General features: G+C 38.8%; 1 long non-coding RNA gene across 1 annotated transcript; it reads right to left on the bottom strand.

Annotated features, from left to right (window-relative positions):
• Positions 1-8,742: 8,742 nt before the first annotated feature.
• LOC307140419 lies at positions 8,743-12,767 on the bottom strand. Its single transcript, XR_013818245.1, has 3 exons — positions 12,097-12,767; positions 11,126-11,372; positions 8,743-11,019 (listed from the first exon to the last, which is right to left on the bottom strand). It is a non-coding gene; the product is annotated as an uncharacterized lncRNA (long non-coding RNA).
• Positions 12,768-14,027: the final 1,260 nt, after the last annotated feature.

Below are 14,027 nucleotides of genomic sequence, written 5' to 3'. Positions count from 1 at the left end.
GTCCGCGGATTCTATGCAGCCCGTGTGGGTTTATATAGGACAGCAGAGACGCAGCGCAGATCCGCTGCAGCGCTCTCGCGCTCTCCAATCACGTCAAGTGTATTTCTTAAGGTGGAACTGAGAGATGGTAAATCAGATGTCTTTTCGCCACAGTACGATTTGAAGTACAGCAAACTGTTCAGATTTAGGATATAGATAATGTGTTTATGACCAATATCGTTTTACTCGCTTGTTATTTACAAATCTAGATAGCCTTTCCGATATTGTGTTTATGACCAATATTGATGCAGACTATTTTTAGTATTGTATTTTATTTTAGTTATATCCTAAAAAGTATATCTAACGTAATGGTTTCAATTCAATGGTTAAAAAGTTGTAAAAAAAAAAAAAAGTATTTGCATCCTTAAAGGGGTAGGCTACTTCAGCACTGGAAAGATGATTGTGTATTTAAACTGGGTCATTTATGTCATAGAAATGTGAAATTATTTTTGAATTTGGTGCCTTCTAGACTGAGAAAAGACATGTGGATGAAAGACAACAACTCCCAGAATGCACTTGCTTTGCTGCTCAACGAGGCCACTCCCAAAGCCACGGCTACTGGTTATCACTTGCCCACCATGACACCGCCCCCACCGTCATTATGATTTTCATAGTAATAAAATAATTTTGTTCAGTTAGAGAATAGACACTACAATTAAAAACTGAACGTGTCTTTTCAATCAAGTGTGAGTGAGCCAAATGAAAGTCACGGCACAAACGCAGCAGGAATCAGATTTCATTAATCACAAGAGCAAAGAGCTGAGCAGAGCTGAGATAAGCACGGCAGTCATTCATGTCCAGTCTGGCGCATTTTCAGAAAAGTTGAAACACTCACTTTGCTCCACACTGCTCTGTTATGCATGCTCGAGCCGAGCGGCCGTGTGCATTTACATTCTGTGAGATGTGGGCGGGTTGAAAACATGCGGAACTAGCTCCTACTACTGGCGGTAGTCTCTAGCCTCTGGCCAAAAAATCTTCCGATGACGCAAAATGATGATATTTGCGTCATCTGAGGATTTTTTCCAGAAATAAAATGCATAATTCTCTCGCCTCAGGGGGACATGAGTGGGGCAAGTACGATAATTTGAATATACTACCGAGTTTCTACTGATACAAAGCTTAATGCTAATCGATGAAGTAATCCTTTAATAACCTAATGGAACAGCGTAAATATGTTGGCCTCTTAAAGTTATGAGAGGACATTGCTGTACATCCTCAGTGTAGTTTCCTACTTTACGGGTACCACCTTAAGGCTGGGTCCACTTGTTTCCATTGGGTTGGTCCAGTGCCTGACTTGTGGCCCTGCTGCGCAAGGATTGGGTTTTTCCCGCTGATCTGCCATGCATGGATCTCTAAGCCCATTCAGCATGCATGGACAGCAATTCTTCCATAGCCAGAATGAACACTCACATCTCCTGACATGACAATAATCTATTCACCGGTTAGTGTGTGCAAATAGGGCCGGATTAACATAAAGACTAGGTGGGGATGGAGCCTCAGTGCCAGAGCAAGGAGGTGGCCGTGATTGGCTGTGGAAGAAAAAGTAGATTACCTGGCCATCAGGGGCATCTGAATTTTTCCTGATTGGCCGATTGCCAAAAAAACCCACCATGACCCCACATATTAAACACTGTGGAGCGCATGGGAAACAAACACCAAAAGCCAAGGGATAAAACGACGCCACCTGATACTGCGCGCGCATCAGTGGCCCCAGCGTGAGAGCAGCTGGACCGGTGTCTCCCGTGCGGAGCTGACGAACTTGCTCAATGCTTTCGCCGCTCTATTGAAGAGATAAACAACGCAAATCACTTGACTGATTTGAATTCAACACAAGCACAATATGATGTGAATATTAAAGGCTCTGTGGTGAGCCTAGATGAAACAAGATTGAACAGCTCTGACTCAAAACTAAAATGTTGAGGTAAACTGTACACAATGCTTTTCAATCCACACACACTACCCATAATTTATCATGCAGTTACTAATGCTGTATATGGCATTATGGTATTTATTATTAATGTTACTATTATTAGCAATAGGCCTATATTAAATATTGGGCAATAGGCACGTGGCCTAAGTCACTTTTGTAGATGTTTTTTTTTTTACGGTTTTATGTGTTTAAGATGTTTTTCATCACTAATTACATATTAGAAATATTCCCAGCCAACATTTCCATGTGGGCCTCATGTGGATTTTTGATCGGCTGTCATTTTGGGCCCTGGATGGGCAACTCAAATGAGGCCCAGAAAAATGTGTTCATCAGTTCCACATGGGCCCCATGGGCTCCATAGTGGGCTCTAAGTGGGGCACATTAAAATGTTCATTATATGTGTCCCAATTATCCCATGGGTGATAATAATGTGGCCAAGGTGGGCTACATACGAAAACCTCATTGAAGCTGCTGTGTTGTCTCTGTGGCCTTGAATCAGAAGCCTACTCTTTCAGGATTGGCTCAGCAACGACATTAGCACCTAAAGTGCTAACTTTTTTCCTGAAGGAAATGGGTCGCTGGTCCTCAGCAGCCTTTGAATGCTATATTAGACCCAATGCTAAAGACCTTACTGACACCCCAAAATTAATGAGAGCTCCTGACGTGTATCATCTAATAATAAAAAAATGCACAGGTGGTGCTGGATGAAATTCTTATTAGTCGTAGGAGCATTTAAAAAAAAAAAATCGTATTGTTAACCTAGCAGAAGTATACATAGGGGAGAGCGGGGCACAACCTAACGCTTTTTGACTTTCTCAGTTTGTGTAAATCCATTTGGGGTTCAGAATATTTATTGTTTCCCACATTAATTGCACACATGTCTACTACAATTATGTGGTTTTGTTTCATTAATACAGTGTATAATTTTTTCTTGATTTACCCCGAAATAATGGAAGTGAAATGTGACAACATGCCCCATAGGTGGGGTACATTGTAACATGTGGTGGGGCACAATGTAACATGACCAAATAACAGCTTAAAATGTTACCTGATATAATCAATAAAATATACAAGACAAACTAAAATATTTTGTCAACAAAATACAATTATTAACTTTTTAAAATATAATAATGGCATTTTTTAATCATTAAAAATATAAGCATTTTTGAGTTTGACTACAAACACATCGCTAAATACAGCTATACAGCATAGTTCAAAACATAATAATAATTCATAATTTCTGAACATTAACTCTCAGTCATTATTCACCCTTTTCTCATGGTTTCTCAAAAGAATTCATATTTCTAATTACAACATCAAGTTTAGCTCTACTAAAATAAACCTGTAGATTTTTTCTCTCTAAGACTACATTTACACAACTAATAGGTCCTATTGTTCAGTCTTGCAATGCTATTGGATGGAAGATTTTGTGAATAGGCCTGTTTACCTGGCCATGAACTCACACAACCTGCGGACTTGACTTGAAGCAGATCATGAAGTTTTACTGGACTGGATAAATCAACATTCAAGTAAGTAAAATTCCCCCAAATGTTTTTTATGTGATTAGTAATATGTCTAGATCATGCAGATATTAAGATACTGTTGAATACTTTAATCATATTAGATTTTGAGCTTGTAATGTCAATGTTGTAATTTTACAACATTGGGTGAAAGGGGTAGCAAAATTTACCCGTGCACCTTGCATATTACATGGATGAAATTTTCTTCTCACCTGTTCCGTGTAAAGTAAATACTAAAAGAAACAATGTTTTTGATCATTTAAAAGTTTTAAAATGTCATCTTTGTTACAATTTCGAGTTTTAATCAACGTTTAATTATTATTAAATAAGTTCAAGTGAATTAAGGAATACATTATTTCTTTAAAAATTTGAAAGTATTTGTTTAGCAGTATTTGAAACTCTCTGTCTCTTATCATTTATAAAACACACTTAACTGGTTTTCTTTTATGGGCTTTGTTTGCCCAAATATCTGTTTCCTGCATGAGGGACAAGTGATAATGTTCAGGAATGTGGGGGGTAATAGTGCTATTAGCATGATAGTAGAGGGCACAATAAGCTAGCCAGACGGTATTGTGTGATTTTGTGGAATGTGTGAATTCTTTAAATGTGTAAGTATCATTGGGATATGGAAAATAACCAGTGTTTTTTTCCATTTCAGAATGTCACCAGCCAGGACAGACCGTATGATCTACAAAGTGTATGATGTCATTGATGGCATCCAAAATGGGAACAGTGATTTTGAAATGGATTCTGATACAAGTTAAGAAGATTAATGTGGAGATGCTTGTGAACTGAAAAAGTAAAATAAACAACCCAGTAACCACCCGTCTGATGATTATGTGGACATCATGCCAACAAAATCAAGTCCCTCAAGAACACAGACCATGCCCTGTGACAGGTATCGCTGGTTGATAAAGGATTTTATCAGTTTTATAATAATGTACAAAGGATTTTATCAGTCCAAACACTGATTTTTCAGGTCATATCACTAATGATGCCGAGCTTAATACACCACTGGAGTATTTCTGAAAGTTTGTGTCGGAAGATATGAAGAAAATAGAGGATGCCGCAGACACTGTGGTAAAGGCTACACCAAAACACTTTGCAGCAAGTGCAATGTCCACCTCTGCTTCTCTGAGGAAAAGAACTGCCTTTGGGACTATCATAACTCAATATGGAACATAGCTAAATGACATAAATGCCAAAGTTTTCATTCAGTTAATCATGTTTTGTAAATACAATCTAAACATATTTTTTATAATAAATAATTTTTCATAAAAATATGACTTGTCCGTTTATTAGTATTGTGTGATTATTAGTGTATGCTACTAATATAATCATTACACCCTGCAAATGAACCCTTAGATGTTCTCTACATTTATTCAGACAGTGAGTGAAATCACTGAAATTCTGCTACCCAACAGGCCCAACGTTGCAATTTTACAACATTCCCCTAAAAACTTACTAAAATGTCGAAAATGTAAAAAAACATTTATTTCTGCATTAGAGGCCTCCTACAACAACATGTATAAGGTGGACATTTTTTTTTACAGGTTTTTTTCTATATTTGGGTCTTACAGGGTTAAGCCTCACCACCTGTCTGTTTCTGTTTCCCCAGAGCCTGGCGTATCCCCGGAGCCCCCTCCTCCGCTTCTCCTAGAAGACGGCGCAGCGTACCAGGTCCAGGATATCTTGGACTCCCGGCGTTGTGGTGGTCAGCTACAGTATCTCGTGGACTGGGAAGGTTACGGCCCAGAAGAGCAATTGTGGGTACCCAGACATGACATTCTAGACCCGAACCTGCTTGAAACCTTCCACTCTTCTCATCCTGACAAACCGGCGCCTTGGGGTAGAGGTCGACCACCATGGCGTCGGGGTCCTCAGCCCTCAGGAGCAGGCCGTGGAGGGGGGGGTAATGTCACAAGCACGCCAGGCTCCACCCTCTCCCAGACACAACGTGCACCTTCACCAGAGTACTGATTACATGCACCTGCATGTCATTATCACAGCAATCACCACCTGCACTTAAGCCCCACGCCTTCACTCAGTCACGGTTTCGTTTGCACATGCTCACACTACTGCTTGCTTCCACGGACTTACCTGTGTTACCTACCTGTTCTCCCAGTCTCCTGAATGTCTCCTCGTCTCATCTCCTGGCTCCTTGTCTCCATCGCTCCATCGTCCTGTTCACCCAGTCACCTGAAATCAGACGTACAGTATTACTCATTGACTTTACCATTCCGCTGGACTTCCTCTTGTTACTCACCTCATCTGCTCACTTCCTGGTTCTGTTTAATAAACTCTGTTTACCCCTGCCATCAGTTCTCCGTGTCACCTCTGTTTGTAACACAGTGCGAATGGTACAAAAATCTCATCCCCACAGAAATATACAAGAAGTTAATAAGAGTTTTTAGAGCTTAAAGATATTTTTCATATTATGATGGGTGTGGCTTTTGGAGCCATTTGGTCTCTTCTTTCAATCCAGGCAAATGGGAGATCGATTAATTTAAATTCCCTTTGTTATCCAGTGTTTCCATTTGAAAGAGGTTTTGGTCTGGTCTGACTTACTTAACCCTCAGAGCCCGACGGCATCGCCCACGACGTCACACGGCACCTCCGATAAATATCTATATTATTTCATGAAACTTTTATCAATTTTCTTACCGTTTTTTCCAGCAGAAAGCTAACAAGCTAGCCATCACGGTGGTGTCTTTGGTGTCTTTGTAGCCTTTACAGAAGGTTTTCTATCCAGCCTGGAACATGTGCATCTTTTTGGAGTTGTTCAGCAATAAATCAAAACGCTTACATCCAAGATATATCCACTTGATGTCCATAATTTATAAATTTTCCGTCATTTTTGCTGCTAGCGCGATGCTAGCTGCCATTTTGGATGAGGGTTTGACCAATGACAGGCTGATCCGTCATCCACGTTGGTGTGCGTCATTACGCATGAACCACAGCTCTTTTATTGTGAAGAGAGAGAGACGCACGGCTAGTGTTGAGGATAGAGAGAGAGAGACGCGCTGCAGTTTTTAGTAGTTTTGTGGAGAAAGTTTGAGGAAAAAGTTTGAGGAGAAAGTTTGAGGAGAAGTTCCTGATAGGAACTGTTTTGAGGCTTGGCACCAGTAAATATCCAAAATCCAAAGAGGCCAAAAGCGCCTGGACTTTTTTTGGAAAAATGTAAATAGTTTTGGTTCTGTATAAGTTATCATGTTTATTCCTGAGTTCCAGGACTCTAAAGACTTGAACAAACTGTTTTCCAGAGGAAATATGCTTAGCTTTTATTTATTTGTGTGTGTTTTCAATAAATATTTGAGTGATTCAATTTCCGTTTTATGTTTTCATTTGTCTTTATGGTCCCATAACTTATTTTACATTCAGGTGAAATCAATGCAACACAAATATACTGACAGAGCAACTTGTCTTGAAAAAAAAGAGGTGTGTCAATTGTCTGTGCACAACAGGGTTGATGTTTTACAAGCTTTTTTAGTAAATAACACCAGGCGGAAAATTAATTGTAAAAATACCCTTAGGTCTTAAAGGCGATGTAGCAGAAAGTTTGGGGCGCAATACTATAATAAAATTGGCCCGTAACACAGCAAATGCTCTGTGTTACGTAATATTCAGAAAGTCAGGAAATATTTCAGTCTTTAGGCTATTTTGGAATATTTGATGTTATGTACGAATTAACTTTGAATTGATTATGTAATTGGCATTATACATTTACCTGACTGTTAATAAAATTGTTACATTTTGACCTATTCTGATTTACTCTGGATTGATTAATTATCTCAGATTGTGAAATTAATATAATATCAAAAAAAGGGTTAAAACGGAATGATTAAATGTATGACTAACTATTAAATATAAATGACCAAACAACCAATTGGCATTATATCCTAAATTCAACAATGTGATAAAATGGAGACAGATAAAGAATATTATAATTAAATCAATTTTGCCCAGCTGAAACACGACCGCGCAGCAACCTTCCAACTGCAGATCGTTACCGGCATTGGAACAAGAATTTTGCGGGCCTTACACATCCAACTGCCGTCTGTCCCTCATGGACTCAGCACACACATCTCCGGGCTCTGGACACCCAGGCAGATCGCTACTGGTGGCCCAACATGACCCAGGAGATCTCCCGCTATGTCAAGGGATGCTCAGACTGTACAATTTCCAACACTCCATGGAAACTCCTGGAGGGTAAATTGGTACCCTACCAATACTCTGATGTCCATGGTCCATGTCCAAAGCGATGACATTACACAGTATCGTGTATACTCAATTTAGCAAAAGCTGCAAAGCCATCCCCTCGTTTCAAATAGGGCAGGACTATCACCGCTGCCACTAAAGATTGCTTTGTAAATAATCTTCCAAATCAGTTTCAACTCCTCAGCATCCCAGATAGCCTAGAGGAACTCGATATTGCAACAGAAACTATTGACTCTCTCTTTTCCAGCACTTTAGACACAGTTGCTCCTCTGCGCTTAAAGGAATAGTTCTAAATTTGAAAATTCACTCATCGTTTACTCACCCTCAAGTTGTTCCAAACCTGTATGAGTTTCTTTGTTCTGCTGAACACATAAGAAGATATTTAGAAGAATGTTTGTAACAAGGAAGATAGAGCAACCATTGACTACCGTAGTATTTTTTTCCCTACTATGGTAGTCAATGGTTGCTCTATCTGCTTGGTAACAAACATTCTTCACTCTATCTTCCTTTGTGTTGAGCAGAAAAAAGAAACTCATACAGGTTTGGAACAACATGAGGGTGAGTAAATGATGATAGTTAAAGAAGATTAAAGAAAATAGTCTTTAATGAGATCGGCGCTTTTGTTCACGTGCCTGGAGCTGCTGAAGTGACATTAAAACATGACTTGGTGGCGCTCAAGCACAAAACGCTCTGGCCGAGCACACATTGAAACGACGAAGAAGTAGTAGTAAGTAGACAAAGAAGAAGATGAGCTGCTAATGCTGCTTGCCAGTTAGTAAAAAGTGTGTGAATGGTTTTGGCCATAGACATAATATGTCTATGGTTTTGGCAAACACGTAAATGCTGTCTCTCTTCTTCTTCTGTGTGACAACCGGGTGTCAGAGGTGTAAAGTGCAGCAGCACCACCTTGTGTACCGGGAGCGCATCTGCTGAATGTGCACGTTCACTCGGCGCATCGCCAGTGAAAATCGCTTGGGTGTGAAAAAGTCACAAAAAACTCTACAAATCCTCTCATCATAACAAACAAAGCACAGACACGATTTAAATAAAGATTTATTGTGAAGTTTAGTCAGAAGTTTTTGTTTTTCATGAGACTTTGTGATTTTCCCTACAATTAGCCTATATATTTAACACTTCAGTACAAATAAAGTAACAAAAATAGACATTTTAATGTTATAATATTGATTTGAAGATCTATAAAAATTCATTTAAAAAAAGGAGAAAAAATGGCTAATGAGCCAATAAGTGTTCCTCTTCCGCCATCTACTGGTTATAGTGGTAATTTATTTTATAATTTGAATGTTGTTAATGTCCGAGTGTGATTTTATGATACTCACATAAGCATACACATCAGGTGAATTTAAATGAATGATAGCATATAGCATATGCTATATAGCATATACAGAATTCTAGCATATACAGAATTTAACCCAAGAAAGAAGTTCTAAATAGTGTTTAAAAAAAGGGCAACCTATTTAATTCAACTCTTTATATCCAGGCGTCATTCATATTCATTATTCATAGGTGTTATACATTATTCCTTGAATGGGCTGACTTCACAGAAATGCTTTCGACAGAAAGATCTCAGAGAGACTAAAAACTGTTGAAATATGACAGATAGCATCTGGATATAGTAGCTGTTGCAGTGCTGCTCATGTTATCTAACCGCAGTTAGAGTCTAACGATCTATCATATAACAATAAACATTAACTATAACGCGCTTCATAAAATACCTCTTCTATTAATATTCCTGAGAGGTCAACTAATGCCATAAAATCTCAAAATATGCAGTAATTTGTGACCAATCACGGAAAGTAGGAACGCAAGTCGGTTCTGGTGCATTTTGAGTTATTCACAGATTCTGAAAGCGTAGTCTCCAAGCTTTCCAACGATGTGTAACACATGGAAATCTGATAATATTTGGAGAATGGAGTTTGGCCGTTTGAAAGTACGCACTCAAAAAAGGTCAAAAGGGAGAAATCGGCCTCTAAAGATTGTGCAGTTCTCACCTCTTCTCACCTGCTGGGAGGGACAATAGGGCTCATTTACATCTCATTTAGATAAGCCATACCCCCTGTAAAGCTCCCCCCTGTAAAGCTGCATGGTTGCATAGCAACGACAGACGCAACGGGAAAAATCGGACCACATAATATTAATAATAAAGGATAATGTGCATTGTAAATGTCAGTAATTTATCTTTTTTGACTTTTATAAAAATGATTTAGAGGCTCAAATATGTGAGTTTTATCTTTTTATAAAACCTTTTTTTTTCAAAACTCTATTTGAACTAGTGCATTGTAGATAACATGTTGCAAGACACTCCTTTCAAATCTGGCCATCATTTTGTAATGTTATTATTTGAATGTTTATGTAAACAAAAAGTACATATCGATGCTAATTTTATTTGTTATTTGCTGTTTTTCTACATAAAACTTGGTGAATTGATTTCATTGTGCAGCATTAGGACTTTTTGAACAGGATTCTGTGATAACCGTGATCACTTTGGTCACTATAATCATGAAATTAAATTTTCATGCCATTTCATCTCTAGTTATGATCAACTATGATAAACTAAAATCAACTATAATTATGTGTTTTTATAGTATATAAAATAGTATAGTATATATAGTATTCTATTTGTCATATTTTTGTTTTGCATAAAACTGAAGAATATTCGGTACATCCTATACTGTATTCTAAAATGATCTGATATTAACTTTTGCATGGATTTTATTGAAAAGAGCTTAGGCTCATGTAACCAGTCTATTTTTGCAATATTTCACGGTGTGTCTGTGAAACGCTGAGGTACCGTAGTAGTTTTGTGTGCGTGTAAACATCATGGCAACGTACAACACAAAGTACCTCACGCAGGAAACACTTAAAGAAACGCGTAAATGCAAGTAACTAACGTAAATCAAGCATAGTCCACGAAGTGTTGGCGAAATAACACATTATCGGACCGGAGAGAATAATATGGAATTTCTTCCAGAAAGTTGTGACCCTTGGCGCTGGGCATGTGATGTCTCTTGCCTCGTCAGCACAGAATGGCCTGATTTTTTCATACAGATAGGTCTGCCTGTCAATGTTCAGTCCAGGTGGGGCCAGGACAGGAAGACCGTCGATAGGGGGCAGATCTGCTCCGTCGCGCAGTAGCTGATATTCGACTGGTTGTGCATCACGGTGAGTTTTTGCAAGCACCACACCTGCTTTGGCACTGCCAGCAGAGATCTGTGTGCGGCCGGCAACTTTTGATGTGTGGGAGAAGTCCGTTCCACAGTGCTTTGAAGCTGGTTTTACAAACTGCACGCTTACCTGAAAAACAGATATTGCTTATGGTTAATTGTATTGTAATTGCTTATAGTGCTTCGCATTATTTCACATTATAAGCAGTCAATTCTAAATCAATGTTTACACATACCAAGCTCCTTAGCAGACTTCATGTAGAGACGCCACACTGAGGCCTTGGACACATGAGTTGGCAGCAACTTCACATGCCAACCCCTGTCTTCTGCATAGTTTTTTATGAAGTCCACAACTCTGTTGATATCCTCAGGGCTGATGAACCTGGCTGGTGGACGTGGCAGTGAGTGCTTCTTCCTCAAAGTGGTCTTGCCCCATTCTCCTCAGAGTGTTTGACTATATCAGCCAGGGTGTCTCTGCCAATGCTGAAAAACGTTTAACATCATGCTAACAGGCATCTTGTCACCAACTGTATATCAGAATGTATTGTACAAATTATAGGTACTTTTACTTTACTGAAGTAAATTTTATGATGAATACTTTTTACATTTACTTCACTACATTTTAGAGTCTGTATCTGTACTTCCTGGTTTAGTCTTGGTTTAGTCCTGGTTTAGACCTTAGTGGTTAGACCTGGTTTGAGTCAAAGGATTAAAAAAATCCTGTACATTAAACTCTTCAGAAATACTTTTACTTTTGACTTATAACGCACATTTTACGGCTACGGATACTTTATACTTTTACTTAAGTAGGAATTTAAACTGATACGTTTACTATTACGTTAGTAAATTCTTGTTAAGAATATTAAGTAGCACTTCCTCCACCACTGGCTAAAATTATTAGCATCACATTCAATTCAAGAATGTTAACAGGCAGGTTTACGTGGGTTAAGTCATTCACACCAGTCAATTCAAGCAATTGAAGCATTATTCAAATTAATAGCAGATGCTAACATTACCATCTAAAAGCCCATTATAGTAATGGGGGTTTTTGGCAAGTGATACGATGCTAACGATTACAATTAAAACGACATTCCTGAGCTAGCTAATAACAATAGGTAGGTATGGGAAGGTCTAAACATGAGATAACGTGTACGTGTTCTTAGAATTAACACAAAACGAAAAAACTTTGATGTTTATGGAAACTCACCCCATAAGAAACAGAAAAGTATTCTTGCAGATCTCGTTGCCTCCAATGAAATGTGTCGTTTGTGCACACTTTCTCTTTGTCAGGGTCTTCTTTGTGGATGTAACCATCTCCGAAGTTTGCACTGTGCGTCTGTTTGCCTCTAAATGTCTAATAATTTGCATGTCCAGCCACTCTTTTTCCGCAGCTAAAGAATCCAGCCGTATGATGTAATGTCTAGAGAAAGCTTCTGGCTACAGGACTGTCTCCCATGCAGAGAGATCTCTTTTCTCCTCGTGTAGCATTTACAGTCAAACTTACGGATTTTCCCCATTTCTCTGTCTTTATCCCCATCAAATGTTACTATCGATAAAGCCTATGATATTTTACGGTCCAACTCGTCTGACGCTAGAGCTAGCCAGAGCTGCATAACTTAGTAGCAACGCTTCCCTTTGAAGGCGGGGGCAATAACAAAAGAAACACGCCTCTACTGCATGCTAGAATCTCCGAAAAACAAGCCGATTTCAACCTAAAAATGTACGCTTTTAAATATACCAATACTGCTATCTCAAACACTGAGAGGCTTCTTCGTGATCTCAACTAACAGATTCTGCAAAAAAGCGAAAATCACCAATTTTGAAAAAAACCCCGCTTCTTTCTAATTTTGCTCGAAAGTTGTGCTGCCAACTTGTGTCACTGGTTTCCGTGACGGGTCACATTTCTTCAATTTGCCAACGAGTGTGCTTGAGATACACTGAAATGAATGGGGTCCAATGCTGGAACTATTGGTTGTTTGGAACTATTGGTCGCTTCATGACACACTTTACTTCCGCATTCCTCAGTTCCTATGGAAGTCTATGGGAGTGTCGTAACTAACTTTTTCAACGGCTCTGGGTCTCACTAGTTCATGCATTAACATTAACAAAGAGCTAGTTTATAAAGTTATTATTATTTGATAACGTTAATTAAAAAAAGCAACTGCTAGTTAGTGTTAGATCAGGTCCATTAAATAATACAGTTACAACTTTTGATTTTAATAATGTGTTATTAAATACTGAAATGTACATTTAACTAAGATGAATAAATGCTTTAGAAGTATTTTTCATTGTCAGTTTGTTCATTAATTAATGTTAAATAATGGAGCCTCATTGTAAAGTGTGTGACTGAACAACAAAGAATCAGAACATATTCAAACAATATCTAGGGCATGTAGTCCGGATTAAAATATAAAAATGTTTAAGTTTAAAAATGAATAGCCTTAAGTCTTTAAGTATTAAGTATTTGGTTATGTGATGAGCACCGTAGCGAATACAGAAATTTGAATGGCTGTGTGAAACATTTAAATACTGTTTAGTAGCACAAGTCTGTTTTGTTTATGAAGATTACCAGGGAAACGGCGGCATTTTTGCTGTTCCATCAGCGCCATCTGCTGTCAGAGAGTGAATGTGCATTTTCATTTATTTCATATATTATTATTCACCGTATTTTGAAGTGCCCACGATAACAATATCGTGCATGTTCGTTATCGTGATATATAGTATTACCGTATACCGGCACATGTCTATTTAGCACCCACAGCAGAGACCATGTCAACTAGACTCTACCCTGTGAAGGCCTCCTTCCCTTCCCTTCCCTTCCCTTCCCTTCCCTTCCCTTCCCTTCCCTTCCCTTCCCTTCCCTTCCCTTCCCTTCCCTTCCCTTCCCTTCCCTTCCCTTCCCTTCCCTTCCCTTCCCTTCCCTTCCCTTCCCTTCCCTTCCCTTCCCTTCCCTTCCCTTCCCTTCCCTTCCCTTTCCCTCTGTACAGATAAAAACTCACATGTATTCAAACGCGCTTGCCTATAGGCTGAACACATAATGCTTGCGTACATCCCAGATAGCATTGTGACATTGAGTCATCCATTTGGTTGAGGTTGAAATGTCAATGCTAAATAATATTGGATCAATGTTGAAAATTC

Source organism: Gobio gobio, assembly GCF_949357685.1.
Source record: "Gobio gobio genome assembly, chromosome: 17".
Lineage (NCBI taxonomy): Eukaryota > Metazoa > Chordata > Actinopteri > Cypriniformes > Gobionidae > Gobio > Gobio gobio.
This window is presented reverse-complemented; position numbering and strand designations above follow the sequence as displayed.